This window comes from Pleurodeles waltl, chromosome 2_1 (assembly GCF_031143425.1).
Source record: "Pleurodeles waltl isolate 20211129_DDA chromosome 2_1, aPleWal1.hap1.20221129, whole genome shotgun sequence".
NCBI lineage: Eukaryota > Metazoa > Chordata > Amphibia > Caudata > Salamandridae > Pleurodeles > Pleurodeles waltl.
Window position 1 is genome coordinate 606,120,154 of NC_090438.1, and position 27,025 is coordinate 606,147,178.

The 27,025-nt window shown below is 46.9% G+C and overlaps 1 protein-coding gene across 3 annotated transcripts in view; it reads right to left on the bottom strand.

Moving 5' to 3' along the window:
* ELMO1 (engulfment and cell motility 1) overlaps positions 1-27,025 on the bottom strand; it is a 1,154,836-nt gene that overhangs the window by 565,318 nt on the left and 562,493 nt on the right. The window lies entirely within an intron of this gene.

A 27,025-nucleotide genomic window follows, 5' to 3' on the forward strand; every position in this document is an offset into this window, starting at 1 on the left:
GCTAAGCTTGCCAAAAAGCACACAAGCGTGAACATAAGAGGACAGAGAATAGTGGTAGCGCCACAATTAAGGAGGTGCAAGAGTGTGAAACTGTTCCTTTACAGCTGTGGCAGGGGAAGCATTAGGAAAATGGCCCTGGTCTCTGTTGTTCTGCACTCTGCTGCATGGACTATGAAAAAATATCTAGTTTAAGAACAGAATCGCAAAACTAGGAAGGAAAAAATGGTGAAGCACTACAACAAATTCCATGCACAATTCAAACAACAAAAACAATTCCTGCCAGTTTGCCGTTTCAGTTCTTGCACTGTGTTAAAAATTGAAGAAAAAAAAAACACACAATGTCCCTTTCGCACCAAAAAAACAAAATTGTATTTGGTTAGAAACACTTTTTGGTCAGAAAAGTTATCCTATTTTTAATTCTCTTCTTATTTTTGAACTATAAGCATATCCTTATTTAATGTCCTCCAACCTAATACGTTTTACTGATTAAAATGTTTAAGTAGTTTGTTGTGTAATGTGTGTTTCTGCAAGCGATCAGTTCCTTTAGGTAACTGATGCTGCGCACAGCTGTCCGCACTAGCGGTTGCCAGCTGGTTACAGCCAACCTACACTTAGCTTGTGGGGTTAGTCTACAGTGGGGTGGCCACAGGGCCGTGTTCAGTGGGGGTCGGCCCAAATACCTGGCTAAGTGCCAAGCTCTATATCCACTCCCCACTGCAGATCCCCAAAGGACAATGTGGGATGCCCACCTCTGGCAGTTGGACAAAGGACCTCAGCGAACGCCAATGAAGAGTGAATGACATCAAAAACCACTGCGAAAAAAACTAACAGCTAAAGTAAAGTTAGAATTTCTATTACTCTTGTATGAACATGTTAAAAAAAAATTGAAAAGTTAAGGTACAGTTATAATTACTAATTAAAGCTGCTTCATAAACCAAGGTCTCTGATGACACTGAATAACAATAATAAATGGCATCTGCGTGTACATATACATTCTTTCAGAATATCATTTGTTATTAATTAGTCCTGCTGGGCTGGGATTTCATATTTCTATAGGTTCAGTAGTTGTTAATTGGGTACGATGGCGGACGGTCTCTCTACACTTGAACACTGCATCGTCCAGGTCTGTCATCAAGCCACCAGTTCAAGAATCACTTCCAGTGTTACACCGCCAGCCTTATCCACAGCCCCTCTGCTACCACTTTCCATCTGCTGCTAGTGATCCGCCAAAGTCATACGTAAATCTGTGGCGGTTGCAGGCAACAGGCAGAGAAAGCTGGATATGGAATTCCTCCAGATTAAATAACAGTGTGATGGCTCAGCCGTAAACTTCAACCAAATGTCAATTTCAGAGTAAAATACGAAGTTTCAGCAGATCCCGAATGACTTCACTGGCCAAACTACAATGTTGTGCAGTTCCCTGTCTGCCAACCCAGAAATATCCATGACTATATTAGGATCCGCAAAGACATCAAAACATCATTTTGCCCAGACACATGACCTCATTATCCGCGTCAGCTCGCTAGAAGAGAGCAGCAGTCTTTTGCAAATAAGCTTAGTATGTGGAGCTTCTTGATTCCAAAACAGCAATTTCACACTCTTGATGACCCAGGAATCAAAGGTACACAGAAGATACATGGTGCTTGTTTAGAAAGCCGACTGTTTGTTTCATGTTACCAAGTCCACTTCCTCAAGAGCAGGGACAAATGCATATATCCCAATCTAATATGTTGACCATCCATACTTAACATGTAGGTCCGCCCTGTTTTCCGTAACTACCATGATGGGGCATTTGGCAATAAACAGCTAATCAGCATCCCCTGAACAAAGATCGGCCAATTGAATCAAAGATGATGGCCGGTGTTGCCTTGATCTTGGCAGACCAAAATGCTGCAGTTTACACTGAGGCTGCATGATGGAGAACTGTCAAGTTCCGAAATGAATGGTTTCGTTTTCAAGGGATTGGGGGGGGGCAAAGAGGTTGCATATTTCACTTTGGCTAAGGTGGCATAACTTCTTCGCCGATTGTTGGTGAACAATGCCTGAACAGCCTAAAGTAAGCTTTGCAGTAGATAAACTATATGTATGACAACAAACACAGCACCTTCGCTGCAGCGTCAACAAATAAAGAGGCTGAGCTTCTGCATCCATGCCTTTAAATACCATGATGTTTGGGGCACGCATTTAGAATCGGAAGATCAAGAGTTACCATTGTTTGGAGGGATAGCTACTCCCACTGACAACTGAAGAAATATTAACCCTACTTGGACCTGGGATGCCACCTGCAGCTTGGATACTACGTCACAGGAAAACAGTCCATTCATCCTTATAGAGATCTGGCTTCTCAAATGTGTCGGACATTTCAAGTTCTTAACCATCTGTCCCGGCAAATGTCAGTAAATTACCTCATGTCCAGGTTTCCAGAGGTGGTTGATTAACACGGAGGGAAGCAAGCTTCATGTGATCCAGTGTAGGATAAGTGGACACACCTTATGAGAAAATAATTTATTTAAAACAGATTATACTGTGTTTAAAAGTTGTATTTAATAACCCGTATTACGTCACTGTCTGGGTTTTCTTTGGTGCTGTGCACTGTCAGTTAAGTCATTCAGTGACAACAAAATAAACAAGCACTGGCAAAGCCAATAGGTTCTGCCTACACAAGAGCTCTTGGCTTTGCCAATGTATTTGAGCCATGTTGTACAGCAGTGTAGAGAGATGAGATGAGAAGAGTGGCGTATAGTAGAGTGGGGTAGAGTGGCACTGTGTGGAGTAGGCTGAGTAGTGTAGAGTGGCACTCTGTGGAGTGGCTTGGCATACATTAGTGTGGCACAGACTGTATGGACATTGTGTGGCGTAGTGTGGACTGGTGTAGAGTGCAGTGGCATGAGAGGTGGAGAAAAGAGTGGCATATATTGCACTGGGGTACAGTGCAGTGGAGTAGAGCGGTGCAGAGTAGCTTAGAATGGGGTAGGGTGCACTAGCATAGACTATATTGGTGTACGGTGCATCGGCATACAGTGCAGTGAAGTAGAGTGGGTTAGAGTGGCATAGATTGCAGTGGCATAGATTAGAGTACAGTGGTGCAGTGTAGAATAGCATAGAGCACAGTGGTGTAGAGAGTGGTGGCATAGAGTGGTGTAGAGTACAGTGGCATAGAGAGGTGTAGAGTGCAGTAACACAGAGTGCAGTGAAGTAGAGTGGTGAAGAGTTAAGTGGCATAGAGTACAGTGGCAGAGTGGCATAAAGTGCACTGACAGAATTTTACAGAGTAGAGTGTAGTAGAGTGGCACAGAGTACAGTGGCATAGAGTAGTGCAGAATAGAGTGACAGAGTGCAGTAGCACAGAGTGCAGCGCACTTGAGTGGTGCATAGTGGAATGGCATTTAGAGCATTGACACAGAGTGCAGTGGTGTACAGTTTGAGGAGAGTGGAATGCAGTGCACTGGCATAGAATGGTGCAGAGTAGAGTGCAGTGGCGTGGCGCAGAGTGCAGTGGCATGGCACAGAGTGCTATAGCGTAGATATGCAGAGTAGAGCGGCACAGAATGCAGTGGAGTAGAGTGCAGTGGCATGGAGTGGTGCAGAGTAGAGTGCAGTGGTGTAAAGTGAGATGGTGTAGAGTGGTGCAGAATAAAGTACAGTGACTTAGAGTGCTGAGGCATAGATGAGAGTGGTGCAGAGTAGAATGGCGTAGAGTGGTGCAGGTGCAGTGTGTGTGAAATGACAGAGTGCAGTGACGTAGAGTGGCATAGAAGTGCAGTGACACAGAGTAGAGGGGCATAAGATACAGTAACTGAGTAAAGTGCAGTGGCATAAAGTACAGGGAAGAGGGATGAGAGGGAAAAGAAGCAACATAGAATGGGGATGGGTGGGAGGGAACAAAAGCTACATGGAAAGGGATATTGGAGACGCCTGAAAACAAAAGCAGTCATATGGAGTGCTTGAACACAAAGAAAATAGTAGCTCCAAATACAAAGTGCAAGTACCTAGTCCATGCTGCAGGGGAGGGCCAGTTCAAGAAGAGGACATGATGCCCACATGCTGTGACAAATGGGAGCAAAGCAAATGAAAGCAACACTGAGTCCAACAAATAGGTAGCTATGGGTGTGCTGCAAGCCACTGTATGTAAATATGTCTCACAGAGACAGCGCACGACGGTCTAGGAAAACTCTAAAAAATTACAGTCCTATGTTTATGTTTGCTACTTCTTCCAGTTTTATGTTTTCAAAATCGGGTTCGCGTACTTCTTCTTCACTTTTTGGAGAACACCGACTACTTAGCCCTCCTCTACCTTTTGAGGAACAATGCCTAACTAGCCTAAAGCATGCAGATATACTCCAAGCAGAGGCGCTTAGAACGAAGGTGTAAATGAGTCTGGCTTGTAAACAGCTGTGCATCTAAGTGCTTACACGTGGGCAGCACACTTCATGCCTCCTACATGAACACGATTCCGAAGAAGCTGCACCCACCAGAGAAATCCTTTTCACACCAAATTTCAGGCGCGGAAACAAAGACAAAATAACAAAGCCATCAAAGAGGCCCACACAAAAACAGCTGAGGGAAAGCTTTCAACACGAAGCAATTACAAGTTAACAAACGATGCCGCCTGACAATACAAAATGTCATTCAAAATAAAATAATTATTTTTATGTTTAATTGGAAACGTATAATTTAATAACAAAATTACAAGCAATGGCAGAAATGGCTGATTAGGATGGAAAAAATGCTGCTGCACAGCAATTTTTAAAAGAATCTGCCACATACATTATTTTCCATCATCTGCAAGACTATTGCAGCTAATTGCACACCAGAAACATGCTGTCATTATGCAACTTGGGTACCTGCCCAATTCCCCATTATGCACTAAAACTACAAAGTTCTTGCAGTGCTATTAAACAAATGGAGCACTGCATCTCAAGGTATTGACCATTTCTGAAAATGGATGATTCTGCATTACTGATTTTGGAGCAAACAGCATATTTTTGCACTCTCTCCAAAGTCTTAGCCTTATAAAGCGTGTATAGGGCTTAAGGGCAATTAAGTGCCTTTCGTAGAAGCAATGTTTAACAGGCCTAAAGGAGAAACAAGATGATGAGACATCAGGAAGTGAAATGGGAGTGAGAAACATATTGAACAGAATAAAAACAGCCATGACAAAGGGGGTTACGTAAAAAAGGACGACAGTGCTTGTAAGTACACACATTGGCGGTGTAAAAGGGCAAATGAACTTAAGAAAACAGGGATGCATATATATAAACTTGCAAAGAAGCAAAGTTAAAATGTACAATTTTCATTAGGAAGGATATAAACTTTACAACATAGGGCTTAATAAAAATGAACTCTGCTCGACGGGGTGTGGTGGGAGGTTCGGGGTTTTGGAGTTTAGGTTTTTAGGAGTGCAGCCTGATAACCAAAGCGGAACAGTACTGTGTTTTTTCGAAGCAGGGCGTTCTAGTAGAGGAGTTTAAGCTTAAGAGTGAATAGAAGCCCAAGAGATTTTGAATTTGTAGGAATGAAACCGAGGAGCAATTATACAAAAAGCCGGCCATTCTGAACAAATCTCTAACTTCAATCAGGAGCCGCAGAATTGTGATGAACTTGGTGTGAGATCAAAGCATGTGCTGCCAGGTCCAAGACAGGGTGCAGAGAAGAGAGCAGATTTCAGCGAAGCAAGATGTGCTTTTGGTTTGCCTCTAAGAAAACTATTTCTGTGGGCAAGTGAGGAGGTACAGTCTAGAAGTCATGTTCAGGTCTGAAAGATGCGAGACCTCGTAGCAGCCTTGAATGATAATGTGCATCTGTTGTCTTGCTGTTAAGGCAGGTATAGAGGTTGAGTTTACAGTCAGGAAAGAAACCATGAGAATAAGTTCCCTACCTTTGGTAATAGTCAGTCCGGTGCAAAGTCTAACCGCAGATTCCGCATTTTTAGAATAATCCCAAGCACCAGACTGGATCCAGATTTCTCAATAGCAACTGCTCTGGTGTTCCATAGGTGATGCCACCAAACCCCACCACAGCCTCACTCTGCTCCAGGAGAAACAGCATGGAGTTGCATACAGGGACCACACCCAGGCACTAATGCAGTTTTGTACTACACGCCTCTGCGCTCTCAAGGGCAGCTCATTCCTGACAAATCGGATAAGACAGTGTGCCGAAACTAACCTACCTTGCAGAAACAAAACTGTACCTTTTAACAGGTACACGAGTCCACTGCACAGAATAAGAAGGAGAGATGGTGGTGAGAAATCTACCTGAAAGAGTATAACTGAAGGCACCTAACTTCCTCTTCTAATAGATATGACCAACAACGGACTCCATACTGTTAGAATATATACCCAAATAGTACTTCCCAAAAGACATAGGATTTGAAGCGTGGACTTACACCAAAAAGTCCTACAAGACCTCACGGACATAATGATCCTGTCTATGAACTTGACGGTCTAGGTTGTAGTGGTTGGTGAAAATATGCACAGACTCCGTTGCAGTATACTGGCATATGTCTAGGACAGTGCACTCCTGGTCAAGACCATGAGGTGTAATGAGCTTGCAGGTCTGCAGGGGGTTAATTTGGCCAGAGCATAGCATGTTTTTAGGAACAGGAAAATCAACCTGGACGGTGTAAATTGCTGCACATTCTTCCCCATCCTAGCACCAGAAAATCGCTGGTCGTCTGCAGATTATTCCATTAGGTGTTCTATGTAAACAAAATGCTGGTGGGGCCTACTCTCTTTCAAAGGATATGAAAGATAGAAAAAGGGAGACAGGACCTGAAGCCCCTTAACAGAAACATGTGCATCAAAACGTTTAAGAGCCTTATCATAGCAGGTCACTGTAACAAAGAAAGATGGTCATGCAAGCATAAAGAGACCAAGATGACCTACATATTACCTTTAACTGTGCCCATCACACAGTCTTGCTGGGCCAAGGATAAGACAAACAACAGAACAACTGATAATTGGCTTATAAGGGATAAAGCTGATGATTCCTACACCAGGCCTCAAAAATCTCCCAATGCCCCATACAGATGGATTGATTCAAGGGGCGCCAATCAACAAGAAAAACTTCCACAACACCAGCGTGAAAGTCATCACTCAATCTCCATTCAAGTAGTGTATTTTGTGGAGATTAGGGTGAATGACTCTGCCATGTTGCTAGGACAAGAGATTATACCAGAGAGGCAGACATCAGAGGGTAAATGCTCAGACTTCACAGATCTGGGAACCCTACTCTCCTGGCTCAATCTGAGGCTATCAAAATAACTTGGGTCCAATCTGTCCAGACCCCCCTCAGAAATCGCAGGAGTAGAGGCTGTGGTGTAAACGCATACAGAAGTCCCGTGCTCCACTGCGGGTAGAATGTGTTCCATAGGCACCCTCTATGTAAGATGTGTACCATAGGGACCCTCTTGGTCAGGAACCTCAGCAACCTGCATTCTCTGCAGAGTTAAAAAAGTTCCAGCCGTGGCACACTCCACTGGTCAAAGATGCTCTGATGTACTCACAGATGAAAATGCCATTCATTCTTTGCCACCCAAAGTGTGCTGAGCCTGTCTGACCTGGCATGAGAAATCCCACTAGATGACTGAATAACAGCCCATCTTCAAAAAGCACAGTGCCTCTTGGCACCAGATCCCATTCTGCCCGGCTTGTTGTACTACAATATATGATTTGTTTTGTTCACCAGGACCTGCAGATACTTTCCCTTGATGGTTGGCAGAAAGGCTATCAAAGACAGACAGCTATTGCAAAGCTCAAGGAGATTTATATGGAGCCTTCATACCACTGGGGGCCAGAAACTTATGATTCCCACCTCTCTCAGGTGATCACCTCAACCCAAAGATCATGCATCCCTCACTACAGTGAACTCTAGATGGGGTAGTGAGAAAGTCTTGCCAGACGATTAGCTGATGTTCACTTGCCATCACCTAATGTCTTAGGCTATCTCTTCTGAGGTACAAATTCTGTCCAGAAGACAGACCCAGTGTAGCAACTACTGGAAACAAAGGTTGAGTGTAAGGCCTGCATGTGCCAGGATGCAGAAGGACAACAGTCCAAGAAGTTTCAGATATAACTTCATAGAGACCTAGGATTGAGTTTGAAACATCTTCATCATATACTGAATGTCCAAGGCTCATTGTGGGAAAGCGCAGCATTTGAACGCTGTCCATGGTGGCCTTATGAAGGGAACCCTCTATGCAAGCATCAGATAGGACTTCCCTTAGCTCAAAATCCCAGGGAGGATGGAAGGTTAATCTTCAATCAGGTATGGCGGATGACAGACAACTATGAGCCCACCTTCAGCAGCCAGTCATCAAGATACAAGAATATAATTATCCCTGTTCTGCCCACACAATAAACTGAAGTTAGTAGAGTGGGTGTTGCAGGATGGGCACAATAATTTACACCTCCTGCAAGTCCAAGAGTACCATCCAGTCATTTGGGTCCATGTCTGAAAGAACCTGAGCCATCATGTTGAATTTGTCCTTCTGTAGGAAGGCATTCAGAGGGCAAACATTCATCAGCCTTAGCCCTCCATTATTCTTTGGCATCACAAAGTGGCAACAGCAACATAGTTTTTCCTTTTCAGATTCCGGTAGCCTCTCAATGTTCCCCTTGGCCAACAGCAGCCTGACCTCTTGCAAAAGGATGATGACATGAACTACAGAAACTTGAGTAGGAATGGGTGGGACACAAAGGGGGTGATAGGAATCATAGCCCATATCCTTTTTGAACAATTTGCAGCATTCATTAATCTGAAATGATGGATTGCCAGCCAGGTAGGAAAAATCTAATCCTACTGCTTCCCAGATGTGTATGGTCCAGCAAGGGCAAATCAAAATCATTGAAAGCTGTTGTGATGGGTGAGGAGGAGAAGGTAGATTACTGGCTTTCTTTTGCTTTTGTGACACTGGCCACAAAGATGTCGTCTGGAGCAACAAAAAGTTTGGAATGGTTGTGAGGGCTGTTGCTGTCATTGGGCCAGATCCTGCAAGATGCCCTTGATTTTCTGTATTGTTGGATAATGTGGCAGGCCCATGAAAAAAACCTAGAAAATGGGCCAAAAGGCACTGCATTTTTTCCGAAGACTGTTGGTCCATCAAAGACAATGTCCTAAAATGCCTGAACTTCACTGGAAAACCTGTTAGCTATGATCCAAGAATGATGCCTGATAATGACAATGATGCCCGTGTCATGGCCAACACAGTCCGTTGTGTCCAAGTCTACCCTCAAAACTTATTTGGCAGTGTTCTGTCCATCCTGAATTGTTTGGGCAAAGGCTGTCCTGCATTTAATAGGGACAGCCGGCATGAATTGCTGGCCATATCCAAAAGAGCATGTGTTTAATTGCACAGTTGATAGACTATATTTAGGAATAGGAGGACCAAACATGCAGAGGAAAATATTTGCAGAATGTGTGATTGTGCTTCAATTCCCTATCTCGTGGCACAGAAAGGAATTATTTGCTCATGGATGTGGAATTATGTGCCTGCTCATGGATGCCTGGAGCAATATACTTTGTGCAGTCACATGTTCGGTAAGAAATGCCAGGTCACCAGGGGCATGTCTATGTCCTCTAGCTATTGGATGACTGATTGGGGGAGCCAAGCACAACTTCATCCACATAGCTTTTAAAGTATCTGTTATGACCTCAGTGAAAGTTGCAAGGGCTCCAACATGGTAGAACCAGGCTGCAGGATTCCCATCAACAAGTTTCATTTTGTTTCACCTACAGGTAGTTGGAAGTCAGGTACTTCAGCTGACATGTAAACAGCCACTACAAAGTAGACAATTTCCTCTTTGGGTGGGCAAGGCGGAGAGTGTAATTCAGTTTCAGGAGAAGTGTCCCCCCCCCATAGCATTTTGCAAAGCCATGCCCAATCCAGCTTCAATATACAGATGGAGGGCAATCTCCGTGCCTTCTCATCGCCATCATTCTGTGGAATGTTATGAAGCCAATGAACTGTGTCAGAATTAGAGAAGAACATGGCCCATAGTCTCCTATATTACTGCCATTAAAAGAGGCAGTGGAACATCCAGTTTTGGGGGTCTGCCTTTTGGGGGTTTCCTAGAGTGATATAGGTCTAGCATCAGCTGAACTGGAATGGTCACTGCCAGAGTTAGGGTCAGCTTTAGTGAGGCTGGGACCGATATGGCCTCAGGGGCTGGACTGGAGCTAAAGTGTGACAGCGGCTAAAAAACAGGAGGAGGCCAGGAAGGGTCAGTCAGTGCCGGAGAAGCACCTGCTGGTGGAATTGTGAATGGTGACTCTGTGGCTACATGGGGTTTAAGGGTGCTCAAGAGGGAGTCAGCATCCATTTAAGGATCTGCAGCACAGCCTCTACCTGCTTTAAGATTGGTGATTGCCTGGGGATCAGAATAGGTTCTAAGATGGCAGACACCTGCAGAGTTGGGCCCTCTGAATGCTGACAGTGCAGCTTCCTGCCTATTCTGGAGTGATGAGAAAGAGAGAGAAAAATCCTGCTTGGCCTTTTTGTGCTTTTGGCATGATTTGGACTTATGATACCTAAAGCACTGGATCGAGACAGGAACAGCCCTGCAACTTGGAGTGGGATCACTGCTTCAAGTGTATCCTCTTTCTATGTTCTGCTTTGCAGAGTTTCACCTCCCACCCCGGATCACTGTGATATTAGCCAAAGTTTCACGTTTGCAGTGCATTCTGGATAAGAAAATGTGCTGGGAGTAGAAGGGGTAGAAAGATTGTAGGCATCTTTTTGGTGAATCCATTTTAGTTCTACTTGCGACTCAGGAGTTTAGCTTAGACTTTGGCTTGCAGGCTTGCTCTGTTTTATTTCATTTATTTGATTATTTCTTTTAGCTGGCTACCATTTTTTTATTTTATAAGAAATGTTTGATTTGTAGTATCAGTGCCACTCTGAGAAGGCGCCATTATCAGCATCATGATCAGTGATGTATGTAGGTACTGTCATCATGTCCCTTAGTCACATACGCGTGATAGGAACATAATGTGCACTTGTTGGGGATTGTTTATGCATTTGCCGCCACCAGTCTGCCTCCTTATCAGTTGTTTAGGAACATACCTGCATCTGCGATCCTACATGATCTGTATAAATACATCTCACATGGACAAGGTCATTAGAGGGGTTCCTTCCAGATGCCATCTGTGCTGCACATCACCATGCTGCAGAACTAAGTCTTTGTGTCACCAGAGTCTGACCTAGAGACCTCATTCCAAGGTAACAAGGGTTGGGGCGCTTCTCATGGACATGGTATTGGCAGATTAGGTTTATCACACCTTGCTCTCTCAAGGGTAGAGATTTGTTTTTCAAATGTATTAATTTTATAGCTCATGTTTATTGTAAGATGGTGCAGGGTTTTATATTCACAACTCTCATCTTCACAATCCTGCTTCTTTTATTGTTCAATATCCTAATCATTGAAGCCCATGCATTTTATTGTGGATTGCAGTCTTTTCAATATATTGATAACTCTCCTGCATCTCCTTCACTGCCTTTGTGTGACTAAGACTGATTGCTAACGATAGAAAAGGGTAACTTCCGTTTCACCACGACTTCCCCTGAGAGGTCTTATCTAGAGTCCATGCGTAAAGCTGCCAGAAATCACCTTTGATTTCTGAGTTTTGGTGAGGTACTGCTTGTTAGCTGGGGGGGTTAGGCCGACAAGTGCGACTTGTTGTAGGAGTGACTCAGCTGCCTACAAACAAAAGTGCTGCCATCCCTAAACCAGCAGTCTTGTTAGGGAGCGAGGGTCAAACTACAACATCTTTAGGGGTAAGGTTAAATCCTGATGCCTAATTATTCCCCACTCCTTTTTTTAATGTCCTTAGTCTAGTAGGCTTTCTGGCACACCAGGGCTGCAGACTTGGGGGTAGAGGGCGGGGTGGAAAACCCATTTGATCTCCCCAGGAGGGCAGAAAGACTAATTGCTCTAGGTGGTGGGGGTAATTGATAATGACACTCCCCCAAATAATCTCTGATGGTCTAATGGGCGGATCCTTGATTGGGAATTGCTCTTTTGAGGTGAGCTCCGAGGAAGGCTTGACTAGGAAAGTTGGAAGGGGACATGGTCCCTTTCCATCAGTATTTCTCCCTTCGTGATCAGAGATTAAAGGGGCCACAATATGCCCCCAAGCATTAATCATGGTGAAAGGGGCAGGCTCTGGCTGCTGTCCCTTTCAGTTTGGCATGCTGATCCTCACAAAGACTTAAACAAAAATATATTTACCTGCGAGGTAAGCTCTTCCCTCACAGTTCAACATTTCTCAAAAAACATATAATCCATCTGGGGTGAGCATCAGAAGGAGTTTCTACCCTCATTTTGAGGATGAAACATTTATGCCCTCTGCACTGGCGAGGCAGTGTGGTGCGCTTCAATGTCTCACCCCCCACACCAAAGAGATTAACAGCATCTGGACACAAGGGTCCCCTCAGTAGTACCACATTAATACATCAATGCAGCAATCAGCAAATGAAGACAGTGTCAGGACAGTTGAACTTTGTAAAGTATCCACCACTATGCGGCTGCACATGTGCCACTTATTTCTAGTAACTTTTGATCCATATCAATAAGAAAGATTTTTTTTTGTCGAAATAGAAGTGATGCAACCGATGGTGGATTATGTGTCAATAACACCAAAAACGCTGCAGCTGCAGAAATGTGTAATTCTAGTTACACTGACTATTTCTCCCACCCCAATTGTTGAGAACTCAATTGTCTATAAATTAGCTGAAACCCATCGAAATATGTTAAGTCTATGCTGTGTTCAATAACCCAGTTTTATTTCTAGTATGGAATTACGCTGATTTAACTTCTTGTTTCAAACAAGTTGTCAATTAAAGGAATATTTTTATACAGAAATGTTTCAAATGAACACTTAAAACTGAATCATCATACTCTACCAGTGGCAGCTGGCAAGCAGTTAGTGTGGGGGGGGGGGAGGTAAATGGGTAGTGGGTGCATGCACACATGCAAGGTGAGTGACGATTGTAAATAAAAAGAAATAGCCACTTACCTTGCTTGCCTCATGACATCCTCGCTCTACTCCATGTTCTGGTCTGTCTCCTCCAAGCGCAGGCTCTAGCAAATTTCCCCAACCTATCCTGGAGCTGCTCTCATGCTGGTAATCATCATGAGAGCAACGCCATGATTGGAGGGCACTCAAGAATACTGGAAGCCTGTGCTTTCTCCAACTCAGCTGTCTAATACAGCTGGTTTAGAGGTTTAAAAATCGCATGTGTGGCTGGCCATTGCACCCAGTTGGCCAAAGACATGGGCACTTTTAAACAAGTACACAGGTAGCCCACCACTCCTTCTTGCTGTGGCTCTGCAAATACCCTCGCCATCACATCACTCGGTTTGGGATGGGCTGATGAAAAATAAATAGTAATTAATTAACTTCATTAACGTACAAGTTACTTACCTTCAGTAACAAAATATCTGGTAGAGACATATTCTAGTTGCAGATTCCTTACCTTCGAATTTTCCCCCAGGCGTCAGACTGGATCCGGAGATTTTTTCTTCGAGCAATAACCTTGCGCGTCGGAAGGTGGCGTCGGTCGACTCCGCAGGCGTCGTAGTCGCCGTGATGATGTCGGGAGTAGTACATAGACACCGCCCTCACGCAGTGACGTCAGTTTCTTTTAACGACTTTCCACGCCAGAGCGCAGAGCCGCTAAAAACACGGATATTGGTGCGCCAGAGCTAAGGACCTGAAAGGGGAGAAGCCCTGTCCCTAGAAATTAGTTCGCAAGCGGGGAGGATGGGTGGGCGGTACGGAATCTGCAACTAGAATATGTCTCTATCAGATATTTCGTTACCAAAGGTAAGTAACTTGTACATCTGATAGAGACTTCTAGTTGCAGATTCCTTACCTTGGAATAGATACCCAAGCAATTCCATCCTCGGGGGTGGGCTGCGAACTGAGATCATACTAGAAAGTCCTGCAGGTCCGAACGACCAAAGTAGCCATCCCGATGGACCGGACTGTCCAGGCAGTAATGCTTAGCAAACGTGTGCAGTGACGCCCACGTAGCTGCCTGACAGACATCCAGGACAGGAACTCCACGTGCTAACGCAGTGGATGCAGTAGTGGCCCTGGTAGAATGAGCCCGCAAGCCGTCAGGAGGTTGCTTTTTCGCAAAAGCGTAGCACATTTTGATGCAATGAAGCACCCATCGAGAGATGGTACGTTTCTGCACCGCCTTCCTTTTCTTTGCACCCACATAGCCAACAAAGAGTTGATCATCCACCCGGAAGTCTTTAGTACGATTGAGATAGAGACGGTGGAGTCTCTCCTCCTCATGGGAAGGATGTTGGGGTGCATAGAAGGTAGGCAAAGTGATGGACTGGCCTACATGAAACGGTGTAACCACCTTAGGAAGGCTTAGGAAGGAAGGAAGCCTTAGTGCGTAACACCACTTTGTCGGGGTGTACGGACAAGTATGGAGGCTTTGAAGAAAGGACCTGAAGCTCACTCACCCTGCGAGCAGAGGTGATGGCGATGAGAAAGACAGTTTTGAATGTGAGGAGCCATAAGGGACAATTATGCATAGGCTCAAAAGGGGAACACATTAAGTAAGTAAGCACCAGATTAAGATTCCACTGAGGCATGATGAAGGGAGTGGGAGGAAATAAGTGGGTGAGCCCCTTTAAGAACCCACTCACAAGAGGAGATTTAAAGAGTGAGGGCTGATCAGGAAGCCTAAGAAAGGCGGAAATGGCAGACATATACCCCTTATGGGTGCCCAATGCAGAGCACTGCTGGGCTAAGGAAAGAATGAAGAGAAGAACCTCTGAAAGAGGGGCAGATAGGGGGTCAACAGATTTGTTGGTGCACCATGCCACAAATTTATTCCAACGACAGGCGTATACAGTTTTAGTCGATGGACACCTGTAGGAAGTTGGCTCTGTATGTACTATTTCAAAGTAAGAAATAGCATGCACAGAGTCCAAGGGTTCCCCTTAGAGGTAAGATAGTGGCAAAAAGAGATAATTCTAATGCTCTATTTTGTGGTGGTGTGGTCGAGCAGTAGGCTTATCAAAGGAGTAGTGTTAAGCATTTGTTGTACACACACAAGCAATAAATGAGAAACACACACTCAGACAATTCCAGGCCAATAGGTTTTTATATAGAAAAGTATCTTTCCTTGGTAAATCTTGAACCTGTGGTTCTTAAAATAAACTATCAAACTTCAAATGAAAGGTACTTCACTTAGGTATCATAGGAACTTTGAATCAGCAAAATAGCATATACAGTTTTGGCAAAAATGGCAATAAGCTATTTTAAAACTAGACATGGTGCAAATTTCAACAGTTCCTCGGGGACGTATTTGTTAGTTTTGCAGGTAAGTAAACTACCTACAGGGTTCAAAGTTGGGTCCAAGGTAATCCACCGTTGGGGGTTCAGAGCAACCCCAAAGTTACCACACCAGCAGCTCAGGGCCGGTCAGGTGCAGAGGTCAAAGTGGTGCCCAAAACGCATTGGCTTCAATGGAGAAGGGGGTGCCCCGGTTCCAGTCTGCCAGCAGGTAAGTACCCGTGACTTCAGAGGGCAGACCAGGGGGTTTTTGTAGGGCACCGGGGGGACACAAGTCAGCACAAAAAGTACACCCTCAGCGGCACGGGGGCGGCCGGGTGCAGAGTGCAAACAGGCGTCAGGTTTGCAATAGATTTCAATGGGAGACCCAGGGGTCTCTTCAGCGAAGCAGGCAGGCAAGGGGGGGGGCTCCTCGGGGTAGCCACCACCTGGGCAAGGGAGAGGGCCATCTGGGGGTCGCTTCTGCACTGGAGGTCGGATCCTTAAGGTCCTGGGGGCTGCGGGTGCAGTGTCTTTACCAGGCGTCGGGTTCTTAGGAGCAGGCAGTCGCGGTCAGGGGGAGCCTCTGGATTCCCTCTGCAGGCATCGCTGGGGGGACTCCGGGGGGTCAACTCTGGCTACTCACAGGGTCGCAGTCGCTGGGGAGTCCTCCCTGTAGTGTTGGTTCTCCGCAGGTCGAGCCGGGGGCGTCGGGTGCAGAGTGGAAAGTCTCACGCTTCCAGCGGAAAACATGCAGTCCTTTAAAAGTTGTTTGTTTGTTGCAAAGTTGTAGCTTCTTTGGAACAGAGCCGCTGTCCTCTGGAGTTCTTGGTCCTTTTAGATGCAGGGTAGTCCTCTGAGGCTTCAGAGGTCGCTGGACCCTGGGGAGCGTGTCGCTGTTGCAGTTTCTCTTGAAGTGGGGAGACAGGCCGGTAGGGCTGGGGCCAAAGCAGTTGGTGTCTCCGTCTTCTCTGCAGGGCTTCAGGTCAGCCCTGATAAGCCCTGAAAGGCCCTGATAAGCCTGAAAAATGACCAGTATTGTGTCAATACACGTTCGTGCGAGTACCGGACTTCTCACCGCTACGCTTCTTACTGGTCATTTTTCAGGCTTATCAGGGCCTTTCCAATCTTCATTACCAAACAAGCCTTTTACCTACGCACCTGCAGCTGCTTGGGGCAGCCATTCTAACTACAGCTCTGTACCATCCAACTCAGTCCAATTTAGAGATTACAGAGATACTTCACCACTATACGCCACCACTTACTCACTGAAACCAGCGGCCCCAGCCTTGATGAAGTCACCTGTGTGACGAAACACGTGTTGGCTGTATCTCCATGATGATCTAATGCTTTCTAAGCATCTACAAATAAAGACACCATCTACAAACCGGATTTGAGACTCATTTCAACACAATTCTTCTCCCAACCTACGGAACCACACCAGCATTATCTTTGCTTGTTTCATTGTTGGACATTACTCTCTGTGTGCTGTGGCCACTTTGTCCCATTTTGTTCTGGGGTACTCCTAGTACCCACTTGGTGCCTACCGGGCAGTAAGGCACCTGGCCGATTTGCACCGGACTATACTCATATTCAATTTATTTAACTATCTGTTTACTGCCTAGAAGTGCGGCGCCTCTCACCCTTACTGCCCTTATTTCCCCACATCCCTAATCCTATTGGGGGAATCCTCCATCTGCAAGATGGAGGATTTCTAAAAGTCCGAGTCACCTCAGCTCAGGACACCTTAGGGGTTGTCCTGACTGGCCAGTGACTCCTTGTTTTTGTCATTATCTCCTCCGGCCTTGCCGCCAAAAGTGGGGCCCTGGCCAGAGGGGGCGGGCATCTCCACTTGCTGGTGTGCCCTGTGGTGCTGTAACAAAGGGGGTGACCCTTTGAGGCTCACCGCCAGGTGTTACAGTTCCTGCAGGGGGAGGTGAGAAGCACCTCCACCCAGTACAGGCTTTGTTACTAGCCACATAGTGACAAAGGCACTCTCCCCATGTGGCCAGCAACATGTCTGGTGTGTGTCAGGCTGGCAAAACTAGTCAGCCCACACTGGAAGTCGGGTATGTTTTCAGGGGGCATCTCTAAGATGCCCTCTGGAGTGTATTTCACAATAAAATGTACACTGGCATCAGTGTGCATTTATTGTGCTGAGAAGTTTGATACCAAACTTCCCAGTTTTCAGTGTAGCCATTATGGTGCTGTGGAGTTCGTGTATGACAGACTCCCAGACCATATACTCTTGTGGCTACCCTGCACTTACAATGTCTAAGGTTTTGCTTAGACACTGTAGGGGCATAGGGCTCATGCACCTATGCCCTCACCTATGGTATAGTGCACCCTGCCTTAGGGCTGTAAGGCCTGCTAGAGGGGTGACATATCTATGCCATAGGCAGTGTGAGGTTGGCATGGCACCCTGAGGGGAGTGCCATGTCGACTTAGTCATTTTCTCCCCACCAGCACACCACACAAGATGGCAAGCAGTGTGTCTGTGCTGAGTGAGGGGTCCCCAGGGTGGCATAAGACATGCTGCAGCCCTTAGAGACCTGCCCTGGCATCAGGGCCCTTGGTACCAGGGGTACCAGTTACAAGGGACTTACCTGGATGCCAGGGTGTGCCAATTGTGGAGACAAAGGTACAGGTTAGGGAAAGAACACTGGTGCTGGGGCCTAGTTAGCAGACCTCAGCACACTTTCAAATCATAACTTGGCATCAGCAAAGGCAAAAAGTCAGGGGGTAACCATGCCAAGAAGGCATTTCCTTACACAACCCCCACCCCCAAAACGAAAGAGGATGAGACTAACCTTTCCCAAGAGAGTCTTCATTTTCTAAGTGGAAGAACCTGGAAAGGACATCTGCATTGGCATGGGCAGTCTCAGGTCTGTGTTCCACTATAAAGTCCATTCCCTGTAGGGAGATGGACCACCTCAACAGTTTTGGATTTTCACCTTTCATTTGCATTAGCCATCTGAGAGGTCTGTGGTCAGTTTGAACTACACAGTGAGTACCAAAGAGGTATGGTCTCAGCTTCTTCAGGGACCAAACCACAGCAAAGGCCTCCCTCTCAATGGCACTCCAACGCTGCTCCCTGGGGAGTAACCTCCTGCTAATGAAAGCAACAGGCTGGTCAAGGCCATCATCATTTGTTTGGGACAAAACTGCCCCTATCCCATGTTCAGAGACATCAGTCTGCACAATGAATTGCTTGGAGTAATCTGGAGCTTTTAGAACTGGTGCTGTGCACATAGCTTGTTTCAGGGTGTCAAAGGCCTGTTGGCATTCTACAGTCCAGTTTACCTTCTTGGGCATTTTCTTGGAGGTAAGTTCTGTGAGGGGTGTCACTATTGATCCAAATCCCTTCCCAAACCTCCTATAGTAGCCACTGTCAAGCCAAGGAATGCCCTGACTTGGGTCTGGGTTTTTGGAGCTGCCCAGTACAGAATAGTGTGGATCTTGGGCTGGAGTGGCTGAACTTGGCCTCCACCTACAAGGTGTCCCAAGTAAACCACAGTTCCCTGCCCTATCTGGCATTTGGATGCCTTGATAGAGAGGCCTGCTGCTTGCAGAGCCTTCAAAACCTTCTTCAGGTGGACCAGGTGATCCTGCCAGCTGGAGCTAAAGACAGCAATATCGTCAAGATAAGCTGCACTAAAGGACTCCAATCCAGCAAGGACTTGATTCACCAACCTTTGGAAGGTGGCAGGGGTATTCTTTAAACCAAAGGGCATAACAGTGAACTGATAGTGCCCATCAGGTGTGGAGAATGCTGTCTTTTCTTTTGCTCCAGGTGCTATTTTGATTTGCCAGTACCCTGCTGTCAAGTCAAAGGTACTTAAGTATCTGGCAGCACCTAGCTTGTCAATCAATTCATCTGCCCTTGGAATGGGATGGGCATCTGTCTTGGTGACAGAATTAAGTCCTCTGTAGTCCACACAAAACCTCATCTCTCTCTTTCCATCCTTGGTGTGAGGTTTGGGGACTAAGACCACTGGGCTAGCCCAGGAGCCGTCAGAGTGCTCAATTACTCCCAATTCCAGCATCTTGTGGACTTCCACCTTGATACTTTCCTTAACTTGGTCAGACTGTCTGAAAATGTTGTTTTTGATAGGCATGCTGTCTCCTGTGTCCACATCATGGGTACACAGGTGTGTCTGACCAGGGGTTAGGGAAAAGAGCTCAGCAAACTGTTGTAAGACCTTCTTACAGTCAGATTGCTGTTGGCCAGAGAGGGTATCTGAGTAGACCACTCCATCTACTGAGCCATCTTTAGGGTCTGTGGAGAGGAGATTAGGGAGAGGTTGTAGGAAGTTGGCTCTGTATGTGCTATTTCAAAGTAAGGAATAGCATGCACAGAGTCCAAGGGTTCCCCTTAGAGGTAAAATAGTGGTAAAAATAGATAATACTAATGCTCTATTTTGTGGTAGTGTGGTCGAGCAGTAGGCTTATCCAAGGAGTAGTGTTAAGCATTTGTTGTACATACACATAGACAATAAATGAGGTACACACACTCAGAGACAAATCCAGCCAATAGGTTTTTATATAGAAAAATATCTTTTCTTAGTTTATTTTAAGAACCACAGGTTCAAATTCTACATGTAATATCTCATTCGAAAGGTATTGCAGGTAAGTACTTTAGGAACTTCAAATCATCAAAATTGCATGTATACTTTTCAAGTTATTCACAAATAGCTGTTTTAAAAGTGGACACAGTGCAATTTTCACAGTTCCTAGGGGAGGTAAGTATTTGTTAGGTTAACCAGGTAAGTAAGACACTTACAGGGCTTAGTTCTTGGTCCAAGGTAGCCCACCGTTGGGGGTTCAGAGCAACCCCAAAGTCACCACACCAGCAGCTCAGGGCCGGTCAGGTGCAGAGTTCAAAGTGGTGCCCAAAACACATAGGCTAGAATGGAGAGAAGGGGGTGCCCCGGTTCCGGTCTGCTTGCAGGTAAGTACCCGCGTCTTCGGAGGGCAGACCAGGGGGGTTTTGTAGGGCACCGGGGGGGACACAAGCCCACACAGAAATTTCACCCTCAGCAGCGCGGGAGCGGCCGGGTGCAGTGTAGAAACAAGCGTCGGGTTTGTAATGGAAGTCAATGGGAGATCTAGGGATCTCTTCAGCGCTGCAGGCAGGCAAGGGGGGGGTTCCTCGGGGAAACCTCCACTTGGTCAAGGGAGAGGGACTCCTGGGGGTCACTCCTCCAGTGAAAGTCCGGTCCTTCAGGTCCTGGGGGCTGCGGGTGCAGGGTCTCTCCCAGGTGTCGGGACTTAGGATTCAAAGAGTCGCGGTCAGGGGAAGCCTCGGGATTCCCTCTGCAGGCGGCGCTGTGGGGGCTCAGGGGGGACAGGTTTTTGTACTCACAGTCTTAGAGTAGTCCTGGGGTCCCTCCTGAGGTATTGGATCGCCACCAGCCGAGTCGGGGTCGCCGGGTGCAGTGTTGCAAGTCTCACGCTTCTTGCGGGGAGATTGCAGGGTTCTTTAAAGCTGCTTCTTTGGCTAAAGTTGCAGTCTTTTTGGAGCAGGTCCGCTGTCCTCGGGAGTTTCTTGTCGTCGTCGAAGCAGGGCAGTCCTCAGAGGATTCAGAGGTCGCTGGTCCCTTTGGAAGGCGTCGCTGGAGCAGAGTTCTTTGGAAGGCAGGAGACAGGCCGGTGAGTTTCTGGAGCCAAGGCAGTTGTTGTCTTCTGGTCTTCCTCTGCAGGGGTTTTCAGCTAGGCAGTCCTTCTTGTTGTTGCAGGAATCTAATTTTCTAGGGTTCAGGGTAGCCCTTAAATACTAAATTTAAGGGCGTGTTTAGGTCTGGGGGGTTAGTAGCCAATGGCTACTAGCCCTGAGGGTGGGTACACCCTCTTTGTGCCTCCTCCCAAGGGGAGGGGGTCACAATCCTAACCCTATTGGGGGAATCCTCCATCTGCAAGATGGAGGATTTCTAAAAGTTAGAGTCACTTCAGCTCAGGACACCTTAGGGGCTGTCCTGACTGGCCAGTGACTCCTCCTTGTTGCTTTCTTTGTTCCCTCCAGCCTTGCTGCCAAAAGTGGGGGCCGTGGCCGGAGGGGGCGGGCAACTCCACTAAGCTGGAGTGCCCTGCTGGGCTGTGACAAAGGGGTGAGCCTTTGAGGCTCACCGCCAGGTGTCACAGCTCCTGCCTGGGGGAGGTGTTAGCATCTCCACCCAGTGCAGGCTTTGTTACTGGCCTCAGAGTGACAAAGGCACTCTCCCCATGGGGCCAGCAACATGTCTCTGGTGTGGCAGGCTGCTGGAACTAGTCAGCCTACACAGACAGTCGGTTAAGTTTCAGGGGGCACCTCTAAGGTGCCCTCTGTGGTGTATTTTGCAATAAAATGTACACTGGCATCAGTGTGCATTTATTGTGCTGAGAAGTTTGATACCAAACTTCCCAGTTTTCAGTGTAGCCATTATGGTGCTGTGGAGTTCGTGTTTGACAGACTCCCAGACCATATACTCTTATGGCTACCCTGCACTTACAATGTCTAAGGTTTTGTTTAGACACTGTAGGGGTACCATGCTCATGCACTGGTACCCTCACCTATGGTATAGTGCACCCTGCCTTAGGGCTGTAAGGCCTGCTAGAGGGGTGTCTTACCTATACTGCATAGGCAGTGAGAGGCTGGCATGGCACCCTGAGGGGAGTGCCATGTCGACTTACTCGTTTTGTCCTCACTAGCACACACAAGCTGGCAAGCAGTGGGTCTGTGCTGAGTGAGAGGTCTCCAGGGTGGCATAAGACATGCTGCAGCCCTTAGAGACCTTCCTTGGCATCAGGGCCCTTGGTACTAGAAGTACCAGTTACAAGGGACTTATCTGGATGCCAGGGTCTGCCAATTGTGGATACAAAAGTACAGGTTAGGGAAAGAACACTGGTGCTGGGGCCTGGTTAGCAGGCCTCAGCACACTTTCAATTGTAAACATAGCATCAGCAAAGGCAAAAAGTCAGGGGGCAACCATGCCAAGGAGGCATTTCCTTACACAACCCCCCCCAAACGAAAGAGGATGAGACTAACCTTTCCCAAGAGAGTCTTCATTTTCTAAGTGGAAGAACCTGGAAAGGCCATCTGCATTGGCATGGGCAGTCCCAGGTCTGTGTTCCACTATAAAGTCCATTCCCTGTAGGGAGATGGACCACCTCAACAGTTTAGGATTTTCACCTTTCATTTGCATCAGCCATTTGAGAGGTCTGTGGTCAGTTTGAACTAGGAAGTGAGTCCCAAAGAGGTATGGTCTCAGCTTCTTCAGGGACCAAACCACAGCAAAGGCCTCCCTCTCAATGGCACTCCAACGCTGCTCCCTGGGGAGTAACCTCCTGCTAATGAAAGCAACAGGCTGGTCAAGGCCATCATCATTTGTTTGGGACAAAACTGCCCCTATCCCATGTTCAGAGGCATCAGTCTGCACAATGAACTGCTTAGAATAATCTGGAGCTTTTAGAACTGGTGCTGAGCACATTGCCTGTTTCAGGGTGTCAAAGGCCTGTTGGCATTCCACAGTCCAGTTCACTTTCTTGGGCATTTTCTTGGAGGTGAGTTCAGTGAGGGCTGTCACAATGGATCCATATCCCTTCACAAACCTCCTGTAATACCCAGTCAAGCCAAGGAATGCCCTGACTTGAGTCTGGGTTTTTGGAGCTACCCAGTCCAGAATAGTCTGGATCTTGGGTTGGAGTGGCTGAACTTGGCCTCCACCTACAAGGTGGCCCAAGTAAACCACAGTTCCCTGCCCTATCTGGCATTTGGATGCCTTGATAGAGAGGCCTGCAGATTGCAGAGCCTTCACAACCTTCTTCAGGTGGACCAGGTGATCCTGCCAGGTGGAGCTAAAGACAGCAATATCATCAAGATAAGCTGTGCTAAAGGACTCCAAGCCAGCAAGGACTTGATTCACCAACCTTTGGAAGGTGGCAGGGGCATTCTTTAAACCAAAGGGCATAACAGTAAACTGATAATGCCCATCAGATGTGGAGAATGCTGTTTTCTCTTTCGCTCCAGGTGCCATTTTTATTTGCCAGTACCCTGCTGTCAAGTCAAAGGTACTTAAGAATTTGGCAGCACCTAATTTGTCTATGAGCTCATCAGCTCTTGGAATTGGATGAGCATCTGTCTTGGTGACAGAATTGAGCCCTCTGTAGTCCACACAAAACCTCATCTCTTTCTTTCCATCTTTGGTGTGAGGTTTGGGGACTAAGACCACTGGGCTAGCCCAGGGGCTGTCAGAGCGCTCAATTACTCCCAATTCCAGCATCTTGTGGACTTCCACCTTGATGCTTTCCTTAACATGGTCAGATTGTCTAAAGATTTTGTTCTTGACAGGCATGCTGTCTCCTGTGTCCACATCATGGGTACACAGGTGTGTCTGACCAGGGGTTAAGGAGAAGAGTTCAGGAAACTGTTGTAGGACTCTCCTACAATCAGCTTGCTGTTGGCCAGAGAGGGTGTCTGAGTAGATCACTCCATCTACTGTGCCATCTTTTGGGTCTGATGACAGAAGATCAGGGAGAGGTTCACTCTCTGCCTCCTGATCCTCATCTGTTACCATCAACAGATTCACATCAGCCCTGTCATGGAAGAGTTTAAGGCGGTTTACATGGATCACCCTCTTGGGGCTCCTGCTTGTGCCCAGGTCCACCAGGTAGGTGACCTGACTCTTCCTTTCTAGCACTGGGTAAGGGCCACTCCATTTGTCCTGGAGTGCCCTGGGAGCCACAGGCTCCAGAACCCAGACTTTCTGCCCTGGTTGGAACTCAACCAGTGCAGCCTTTTGGTCATACCAAAACTTCTGGAGCTGTTGGCTGGCCTCAAGGTTTTTGGTTGCCTTTTCCATGTACTCTGCCATTCTAGAGCGAAGGCCAAGTACATAGTCCACTATGTCCTGTTTAGGCTCATGGAGAGGTCTCTCCCAGCCTTCTTTAACAAGGGCAAGTGGCCCCCTTACAGGATGACCAAACAGAAGTTCAAAGGGTGAGAATCCTACTCCCTTCTGTGGCACCTCTCTGTAAGCGAAAAGCAGACATGGCAAGAGGACATCCCATCTCCTTTTGAGTTTTTCTGGGAGCCCCATGATCATGCCTTTTAATGTCTTGTTGAATCTCTCAACCAAGCCATTAGTTTGTGGATGGTATGGTGTAGTGAATTTATAAGTCACTCCACACTCATTCCACATGTGCTTTAGGTATGCTGACATGAAGTTGGTACCTCTGTCAGACACCACCTCCTTAGGGAAACCCACTCTGGTAAATATACCAATGAGGGCCTTGGCTACTGCAGGGGCAGTAGTCGACCTAAGGGGAATAGCTTCAGGATACCTGGTAGCATGATCCACTACTACCAGGATATACATATTTCCTGAGGCTGTGGGAGGTTCTAGTGGACCAACTATGTCCACACCCACTCTTTCAAAGGGAACCCCCACCACTGGAAGTGGAATGAGGGGGGCCTTTGGATGCCCACCTGTCTTACCACTGGCTTGACAGGTGGGGCAGGAGAGGCAAAACTCCTTAACCATGTTGGACATATTGGGCCAGTAGAAGTGGTTGACTAACCTCTCCCACGTCTTGGTTTGTCCCAAATGTCCAGCAAGGGGAATGTCATGGGCCAATGTTAGGATGAACTTCCTGAACAGCTGAGGCACTACCACTCTCCTAGTGGCACCAGGTTTGGGGTCTCTGGCCTCAGTGTACAGGAGTCCATCTTCCCAATAGACCCTATGTGTTCCATTTTTCTTGCCTTTGGACTCTTCAGCAGCTTGCTGCCTAAGGCCTTCAAGAGAGGGACAGGTTTCTTGTCTCTTACACAGCTCCTCCCTTGAGGGTCCCCCTGGGCCTAAGAGCTCAACCTGGTAAGGTTCAAGCTCCAAAGGCTCAGTTCCCTCAGAGGGCAGAACTTCTTCCTGAGAAGAGAGGTTCCCTTTCTTTTGCTGTGTTGCAGTTGGTTTCCCAACTGACTTTCCTGTTCTCTTGGTAGGCTGGGCCATTCTTCCAGACTCCAGCTCTACTTGTTCACCCTGTGCCTTGCATTGTGCTCTTGTTTTCACACACACCAGTTCAGGGATACCCAGCATTGCTGCATGGGTTTTTAGTTCTACCTCAGCCCATGCTGAGGACTCCAGGTCATTTCCAAGCAGACAGTCCACTGGGATATTTGAGGAGACCACCACCTGTTTCAGGCCATTGACCCCTCCCCATTCTAAAGTAACCATTGCCATGGGATGTACTTTTTTCTGATTGTCAGCGTTGGTGACCGTGTAAGTTTTTCCAGTCAGGTATTGGCCAGGGGAAACCAGTTTCTCTGTCACCATGGTGACACTGGCACCTGTATCCCTCAGGCCCTCTATTCTAGTCCCATTAATTAAGAGTTGCTGTCTGTATTTTTGCATGTTAGGCGGCCAGACAGCTAGTGTGGCTAAATCCACCCCACCCTCAGAAACTAGAGTAGCTTCAGTGTGGACCCTGATTTGCTCTGGGCACACTGTTGATCCCACTTGGAGACTAGCCATACCAGTGTTACCTGGATGGGAGTTTGGAGTGGAACCTTTCTTGGGACAGGCCTTGTCTCCAGTTTGGTGTCCATGCTGTTTACAGCTATGACACCAGGCCTTTTTGGGATCAAAGTTTTTACCCTTGTACCCATTGTTTTGTGAAGAGGCTCTGGGCCCACCCTCCTGTGCAGGTTTTTGGGGGCCTGTAGAAGACTCTTTACTATTTTTAGTTTTGGTTGTCTCATCACCCTTCCCCTGGGGAGTCTTTGTGACCCCTTTCTTTTGGTCACCCCCTGTTGAAGTCTTGGACACCCTTGTCTTGACCCAATGGTCCGCCTTCTTTCCCAATTCTTGGGGAGAAATTGGTCCTAGGTCTACCAGATGCTGATGCAGTTTATCATTGAAACAATTACTTAACAGGTGTTCTTTCACAAATAAATTGTACAGCCCATCATAATTACTTACACCACTGCCTTGAATCCAACCATCTAGTGTTTTCACTGAGTAGTCAACAAAGTCAACCCAGGTCTGGCTCGAGGATTTTTGAGCCCCCCTGAACCTAATCCTGTACTCCTCAGTGGAGAATCCAAAGCCCTCAATCAGGGTACCCTTCATGAGGTCATAAGATTCTGCATCTTTTCCAGAGAGTGTGAGGAGTCTATCCCTACACTTTCCAGTGAACATTTCCCAAAGGAGAGCACCCCAGTGAGATCTGTTCACTTTTCTGGTTACACAAGCCCTCTCAAAAGCTGTGAACCATTTGGTGATGTCATCACCATCTTCATATTTTGTCACAATCCCTTTGGGGATTTTTAACATGTCAGGAGAATCTCTGACCCTATTTATATTGCTGCCACCATTGATGGGTCCTAGGCCCATCTCTTGTCTTTCCCTTTCTATGGCTAGGAGCTGTCTCTCTAAAGCCAATCTTTTGGCCATCCTGGCTAACAGGAGGTCATCTTCACTGAGAGCATCCTCAGTGATTTCAGAAATGTGGGACCCTCCTGTGAGGGACTCACTATTTCTGACTAACACAGTTGGAGACAGGACTTGAGGGGTCCTGTTCTCCCTATTTAGGACTGGAGGAGGGACACTGGCCTCCAAGTCACTAATTTCTTCCTCTGTGAGGTCATCATCAGAGGAGTTGGCTTTTTCAAACTCTGCCAACAGCTCCTGGAGCTGAATTTTGGTAGGTCTGGAGCCAATGGTTATTTTTTTGATATTACAGAGAGACCTTA